This window comes from Nilaparvata lugens, chromosome 5 (assembly GCF_014356525.2).
Source record: "Nilaparvata lugens isolate BPH chromosome 5, ASM1435652v1, whole genome shotgun sequence".
Taxonomy (NCBI): Eukaryota; Metazoa; Arthropoda; class Insecta; order Hemiptera; family Delphacidae; genus Nilaparvata; species Nilaparvata lugens.
The window spans coordinates 76806889-76815547 of NC_052508.1; the positions used below are offsets into that span (position 1 = coordinate 76806889).

Sequence of the window (8659 nt, forward strand, 5' to 3'; positions counted from 1 at the left end):
TGTAATTCATCTGATATGCTTCATTTTTTCTTAAACTAGTCGAGATTTTTATACCACGAAAAAACATTTTCAGAATTGAATTTTCGACTTAACTTCTCTCAGTATGGAAGAACGACAAAAGGAGACAAAGATGAAAAGGAGAAGGAGGAAAAGGAACAAGAAGCATTAATAATTGCCACTGCGGATACCCAACTAGTTTCGGAAATTACTGCAAGGTGAGAAATAAAATACTATGCTTTCCTAAGATATTAATAGGCCTATTTATGTTTTGTGAATAATGTATTACTGGAACGTTTCCTATGTCAAATCTTTTGTCTGACAATATACTTACTTACTTGTTTACTTCTTCATACTTTTCTCCGTAGTCATGACCAGATAATTATCTGGATTGACTGTGTCAGAAAGTGGACCTGACTTGGTCCTTGTCGTAGGGTTGACATGTAAACTATGTCAATAATATACACTTATTTACGTTTGTAAACTTAGTCAAACATATAAAAAAATTAAAAATAGTAATCTTTCAAATTTATCAAGATGGCCTTGTTTGTAGGCATCATATTTATCACTCGACGTTCAGCTGATGTTTCTAGTGGCCTCAATTATTCCTCCACTGAGTAGAATGGACTAATAATATAATGATTTTGTTCATAGCACAGACATGCCGCCAGGGCATGTCCATAAGGGAACACGTCAAGAGAAATAAAACCAAGTCCATAGACTTGAAGTCTATTGACTAAAGTGGTATTGACAATATCAAAGTCTTATTCTTTCAATCTATTGACTCTATTAATCAGTTCTTGATTTTTGCTCTGAAACTCCTGTCAACCAAGTTCTTCACACTGTCATGTAAAGCGTTGTAAATGAAATGAAATGAAATGAAAATACTCTTTATTAGGCGGAGTTAGGACTAGAAAGTCCTTTCTACCACTCAACCTTACAGGCAAATAATAATAATAATACATTACAATAAGAAATAATACAAAAGAACTATAACAATATGAACTAAGAATAATGCATAAAATTGTAAATAAAAATCAACCATTTTGTCTGGTGCAAAAGTAAATTAAGTAAATCAATAAATTACAAGATAACTAAATAATAATAATAAATAAGTTCAAGTTAATAATATAGGAAGAACGCTGATACAAGAAAATTCAGCAAAAATCATTCATACAACATTCACACAGCCCACAAATTGCATCGCAACTAGCCACCATCGCACTACCCCCGCAGACCCGCCAATAACAGCCGCCTGACCTCCACCCCAAAGCGAGCACGTCCTTCAATACTCCTAATCTCATCGGGAAGATTGTTCCAATGTCTGCATGCCGTGATGGTAAACGACTTTTCGAAAGTTGCTGTCCTGTATATAGGAAAAGACAGCAGTGAGTCCCCACGACGAGTTGCTCGCACACTGACCTCAGACAGAAACTTAAAGCTCTCAGACAGATAGGAAGGAGATTTCGTTTTAATTATGGAATGAAGGAGTGTTAGGATGTGCAAGGTACGGAGTTCAGTAAATCCTCAGGGCTAGTACTGGAACACAATCCTCCCTCTCACTCAGCCTGCAGAAAGGGATGTCTATTTTCGATTTTCCTGTGGTGTTGCAGGAATTTCTGTCTTCTCATCTTGTGAGCAAGTGGAAATTATTCCTTGCGTGCAACAGGGAGAGTCAGATATTGATTGTATACCGTGAGTATTCTCAGCTTGATAAAGATGGGTCCAAGTAGCCCGCCGAATCCAGGATCCTTAGAGCGGTCTTCTGCTGGAGCAGTACATCTTTACAACCTGGAACATGTCCCCACAACTGAAGCACTACCTCCGTAAACAAAGCCGTAGTGCATTCGTGTGACGTCAGCACATGTAGGACTCCTGCACCAATAAAAACACTAGCTGATATAGATCAGCTGAAATCAACGAATTTTTATTGGTGTATGAGTCCTAACTGTGCTGACGTCACACGAATGCACTACGGCTTTGTTTACGGTGGTAGTGACTGAAGTCCATAGTTGATATGGCTATGAAACATAGCAAAATACACCTCCTCCAGATGCTTCCTGGAGATTAATGGCTCCACTTTCACTCTGGCTAGTTTCATCAGATGTTATGAATGTGGCTACTCCAGCCTATTTCTCCCACCCCACCTTGCTCAATAGACTGCCATATTTACTGTTATACTCTCAATATTTACAGCAAATCTGTAGATACAACACACTGCTATAACTTATTATAGTCATCCAAATTACATTTCATTTCCCAATAATTCTTCAATTTATAATTTTAAAATTTGTTGATTAAGTCGCTGTACTTTTAGCTATAGTGAGGTCCACGTTAAGTGCGTACAGATATACGCGCCGTGAACATGAGCAATTCACTTTTAATCAGCTGACTATATCTGTATTTTTACAGAAACGGTAAGATACAGATATAAAAAGCTTGGCATCAGCTGATTAAAAGTGAATTACTCATGTTCGCGGCGCGTAAATCTGTACGCACCTTTATTATCGTAGTGAAGAAAGATAGGAGAAAAACGTTGCCGATCCTCTGTCTTGTCAATGCTTCTATAGAAGAAAGCTAATACCGTACAGGTTTATTGATGTAATATTAACGGTTCATTCTTGTTTAAAATAATCAATTATATTTTATTAAGCATGAAATTAAAGCCTATTTTTCAATAATTTCATAGTAAATTTCATAATCAAGATGAAATATTTTGTTAAATTATTATCAATTCTACATTGTTGAAAGATGATTTGGGAACAGGGCAAAGCGAGAGAGTGCTATCCGCTTTGTTGAATGATGGACAAGGATAGCAATACCATTTTTAATCAAACAAATAAAATCAATTATCTAAATTTGAGAAGGAAATAGTACAAGGAGTATCCTTAGTTTTTGTCTCCCAATCAGTGCTTCTCTGTAAAAAATATAGATAAATAAAATTTATTTCCCATTTTTACAATATATACAGAGCATGAAATTACCATAGCAATGCATAGCATAGTGGCACCTTACTATATCACTTATTGGTATGAAAGCTAACATGTATTGCTAAATAAAAATAAATTCGTATGGCTTTTGTTGGTGGGGAGTTCCTTTCGGGAATGTTCCACCGCCTGAATATATAATTTAAGCCGTCAATGGGCCTTACGACTGTCATACTTCAGCCGGGACCGACAGTTTAACGTGCCCATCCGATAACACGGGAGTGATCTGGTTAAAAAACTTTTGGTAATGAGAGGGGTTCGAACCCGGGATCTCTATGCTGCTACGCAAGCACTCTATCCACTAGACCACGGATCACTCCATGTATTGCTATTTATATAAATAAAGAAATCCATCCTAACAACAGTTTTAAATTTATCCTAATTCTGTTTTTTCGATTTTTTTGCAGTACTATGGATGCTGAGGAAAGCTTAGATTTATTGCTTCAGGATGACTCAGGTCAGTTTAATGAAATTCAATTAAATCTGTCAGCCTGTCAGCAGTCTTCCTATTCATGCCCGTTTAAATTAACTCACTCTAAATGGATTATTTTTCTTCAGTTTCCAATTATTACTTTCAGCTATAGTGCTTTGGGACTGTAATAATAAATCCCAATCAGAGAGTACAGCTACTCAAAATATATTTCAGAGATCAAGTGCTAGTTTAAACGAAATTTTACATAAAGCTGGATTAAATCCATATCAACTCTCGCTTGTTATAATGTGGTTCATTCTGAGTTCGAGCAACCAGCTGATTCAATTGAGTTTAAGCCTTGAATTTCTCTATCCATTATGATTTGATTTGATTAAATTTTCTTCCTGGAGACTCTTGAAAGAGTATAGGAAATCGTCAAGAAGGATTATTTGTCAAAAAATAAAATAGTACAAAATAAACATAAATATATTCATCACATTCTACAATGTACATTACAATTTAACCCTCCCAAAAGCCTCATTCTCCATCCATAAATTCTTGGATACTGCAGTATACCCCGTTTGCTATATATTTTTTCAATAGCTTTTTGAAAATATCCTTATTCTCATTTTCTCTCAAAGCTGACGACAGTTTACTCATAAATTTGATACCCATATAAGAAGTTTTTTTTCATATTTTCATTAGTAGAGTTAGTGGTAGAGCTCCCTGGGCAAGTACTAACTATCTTGTGAACTCTCCCAATGTAAGCGTTCATGATAGAGTACTAGTTTCTAGTAGAATAGAGTAGGATAGCATAGTGTGATTGTACACTACCACTTGCTTCCCCCCACCACCGCTTCTCACTCTACCACTATTATGTCAATGAAAACAGTCTCGAGCTAGTAGAGTAGAGTTGTGCTGTAGGCTATCAAGTTTAAGAAGTATTGTTATTTTATTACTATTAAAAATTGTTGATAAGAGTTCAAGTGTTAATTTATTAAAAAGTATTGACATTTTAAGGTTAGTTCTGTTCACTAGACAACACACTTCACCTAATATTCTCAAGTGTAGTGAAAACAGTTACTCGACCAAGTAAGTAGAGTAGAGTTAGCTCGGTAGAGTTGGTATGCCAGTTACTCGACCAGTAACTCTACTAGTGAAAACCAGGCTTTACTGTTTAAAGGACCCTAAAATTTCAAAGCCCAAAAAAGAACACGTTTCCTTTTTTACATTGCAGAGCCACAATTTCACACAATCTGGCAGCGCCCGTAGTTTGTCGGGTAGAGGCTCAACTTTTATTCAAATTATGATAGTTATACTGGTTCTTGATGTTTTTGTCTCACCTTCTGTTGAGGATGATGCTCATAGGAACTCTAGGCTTGTTCCTAGATACGTCACAACGAGACAAGATGAAATTGGTTATGAGACAGATATGGTGATATTTTTACTGGTTCGTGATGTTTTTTGTCTCACCCTTTGAGGATGATGCTCACAGCAGCTCCAGGCTTGTGCCTAGATACGTCAAAACGAGGACAGATAAGATGAAATGGGTTATGAGACATATGATGATGTTATTTGATCATGAATTTTTACATTGCTAGGTCCGAAAAGATCAATGAAAAATATTTCATAATCAAATCAAATAATGTTTTATTCACAGATTCAAAACACAGTACATGAATAAAAAATTATAAAACACTTGTGAATTTTCCCCACATAGACAAGTCTGTGTGTGGGGAAAGAGTTCTAATGAAACATAACCTTGTACTAAAAAGAAAATAATGAATATTAACAAATTAACTTATCATTATAATGATTATCAAGAATATAACAAATGAAGATGTATTGGTTTCTACACGAAACTGCAGTAACATAACTTACAGTATTAATGTCTAAATGTCTGTATTAATAACAAAAAAGTAAAAACAGATATCAATGCTTGGATCAAAATTAACTACTTCTTCTACCTTTGAGAAAGTTAACAGAGAACTTTTCTGATTAGTGCGATCACTTCCCCTACTTGTGCTCTATCACATCCCTTTCCCAATCCTTTCCAAAAATTCCAAGGATCAAAAGCCTTCCTATGACATGGATAGCCATAGTTGGAAGAACTTTGATCCTCTACCCTTCTTCACCACATAACATGTATAATTGCCTTCTAATATTGTAATGTGTTCTCATATTTATGTTATTTATTTTATACTGTAATGTTTTTTATTGATGTAATTAATTTTTATTTCATATTGATGTATCTTATGTGTGTGTGTGTGTGTGTGTGGTGTGTGTGTGTGTGTGTGTGTGTGTGTGTGAATAAATAAATTGAAATTGAAAATGTCTAATAAATGTGGATGTGACGTGACAAAATAAAACAGTGTTTTTTCAATTAATAAAATAACAATTCGATATTAATAACAGATCAAATACAATCAAAATAAATTATTATAAATGAGAGATGAGTGGAGCTACAGCTTTTGAGTGGGTTCCAAACCATGTTGATTTTATGTTGAACTGATTGCTGATATAGAAATTTAATTTTGCTGTATTTTGTGTAAATTTGCAGTGAGGGAGCCCTCGTTCAACGAAGGCAATTTTATGAGTCACAATTGTTGACTTCGGCCTCCACCCCTATTTGTCCCGCTTCGGCTGTGAAGAGGCTGCTACATCTTTCCAATGATAGCAGCGAAGATAACAGGTAATCAATATACTGGTAAAAATATTACTGGCCAATGTTTGTAGGTACCGCATATTGTAAGTTTATTCATAACTGTTGTACAGTGAGGTCCACGTTATAATGGCAGTGTTTGATTAGCAATGGTATTGCTATCCTTGTCTATCATTAAACAAAGCGGATAGCGCTATCTCTTTCTCGCTTTGATTTGTTGCCAGATCGTCTCTTAACAATGTAGAAGTAAAACTTAATTATTATTCAACACGAGGTCCACGTTATAATGACAGTGTTTGATTAGCAATGGTATTGCAATCCTTGTCTTTTCATTCAACAAAGTGCATAGCACTATCTCTTTTTCGCTTTGCCCGGTTGCCAGATCGTCTTTTAACAATGTAGACAATGTAGAATTAATAATTAATCAACAAAATATTTAATCTTAATTATGAAAATTCATTATGAAATTATTGAAAAATATAATTTCTTGCTTAATAAAATATAATTGATGACGAGAATGAAACCGTTAATATTACATCAATAAACCTGTATCAGCTACCGTCTATAGAAGGCATTGACAAGACAGAGGATCGACAATGTTTTTCTCCTATCTTTCTCCTCTGCCATCATAACGTCGACCTCACTATAGATTTGCAGAACATGTAGCATGTAAGTAGCACATGGCCTTATATAATATAAAAATATTAAATAAAATAAATGTGAAAGGTAGGAGTGGCCGTAGCCGAGTGGATCAGATGCTGGCTTTGTGATTCAGAGGCCCGGGTTCAAATCCCGGCCCGGGCAAGAATTTATCTCGGGCCACTCCCGTGTTTCGGATGGACACGTTAAGCTGTCGGTCCCGGCTGCCTAAAAAAGTAGTCGTTAGGTCATGTCAGAGGCCCTGAAATTGATCAGTTGCGACCTGAAAACTCTGACACCAGACCTGAGCCAGCCAGGTCACTCGATATTATTATTATTATTATTATTATTATTAATGTGAAAGGTTTAACTAGATTACGGTTGATTGTTCAGAACCCCTCCGAAAAAGCTTCGCACCGAAATGATTCCGAAATTGGCGGTGGTCGACGCAAACCAAGATAGTGACGGGGGATCTGACTCGTGGAAGAGTCACGACGAAAATCGGCTCATGAATCATCCATCTGACGCCCACCAAAAAGGTAACGTTGCAAATTGTGACAGCTTTATTTAAAAGCATGCCACCTGCCTGATGCCTATTAAAAAGGAGCTCTGCTTTATCCTATTTTGATCACCCGGTTGACGCCCTCCTAAAATGTGACAGCTTCATCTAAAAATCTGGTGTGGCGCACTCACACAACTTTCCTTGCCGTTATGAAAATTGATCACTGACGCTAGTGTTCCCGCGCATCTCAAGTCTACTATTCAAATATTTGAGCCAGCTGGTGACAGGGCAATAACGCTGGAGACACACATGAGGTCTGCTATCTCTTCATAGTGAATGATTTAATAAAACCAACAATAATTTGCAATTGAATAATCACATTTTCTCGAATTTAAAGCTTATTTTCAATTTTAGGTGAAAATGTTGCTGAACATTAATTGTAGAGATTTTCATGCTCAATCTACTCCTCTTGATTTTTTTTTGTTTCAATTGTATGTGAAGCCTGATAATTGGGAATCTATCTGCATTGATGGGGCGGAGCTCCTGAAATTTTTTACAGATATGGGACTTGTGGCAGTTGATAGAGCTTATCGATGACTATTTTAGGTATGAATTTGATCAAAATCGTTGGAGCCGTTTCCGAGAAAATCACGAAAACCCTGTTTTTGACAACATTTTCGCCATTTAGCCGCCATCTTGAATTGCATTTGATCGAAATTGCTCGTGTCGGATCCTTATAGTGAAAGGACCTCAAGCTTCAAATTTCAAGTCATTCCGTTAATTGGGAGATGAGATATCGTGTACACAGACGCACATACACTCATACACACACACACACACACACACACACAACACACACACACCACACACACACACACACACATACCACACAGACACACACACACACACACACACACACACACACCACACACACACACCACACACACACAACACACACACACACACACACACACACACACACACACATACAGTTCAATACCCAAAAACCACTTTTTTGGACTCAGGGGACCTTGAAACGTATAGACATTTAGAAATTGGGGTACCTTAATTTTTTTCGGAAAGCAATACTTTCCTTACCTATGGTAATAGGGCAAGGAAAGTAAAAAGTTATCAACATTCAAAGTTAGTAGACAGAAGGTTGGTCACTCATCTATAGTATTCTAGTTGAAATGCAATTGGAGTGGGGGAACTGCAGTCGTGACGTAGGCTGTAGTACAGAGTAGGCAGAATATCGCATTCTTGAAAATCATACGGTGACGTATAGTCAAATTATATAACACAAACATTTTCTGACATGCATGAAAACTCTGGTAGAAATCTATTAAAACAAACACACACAAAAATACTACTACTACTCACCAACAACAGCAAAGATCAATAAGTCTTTCCCTCTATTGTGTGAGAGAGAGAGACTGTCTCAAGATAACCGAAAAGAGAGA

The 8659-nt window shown here is 36.4% G+C and overlaps 1 protein-coding gene and 1 long non-coding RNA gene across 2 annotated transcripts in view; one reads left to right on the forward strand and one right to left on the reverse strand.

Annotated features, from left to right (window-relative positions):
• Positions 1–8659, reverse strand: part of LOC120351672 (micronuclear linker histone polyprotein-like) — a gene marked incomplete at its 3' end in the record, with an annotated part of 46469 nt that overhangs the window by 17262 nt on the left and 20548 nt on the right.
• Positions 136–7232, forward strand: LOC120351535. The gene is made up of 4 exons (XR_005571452.1): positions 136–215; positions 3392–3441; positions 5957–6088; positions 7091–7232. It is a non-coding gene; the product is annotated as an uncharacterized LOC120351535 (long non-coding RNA).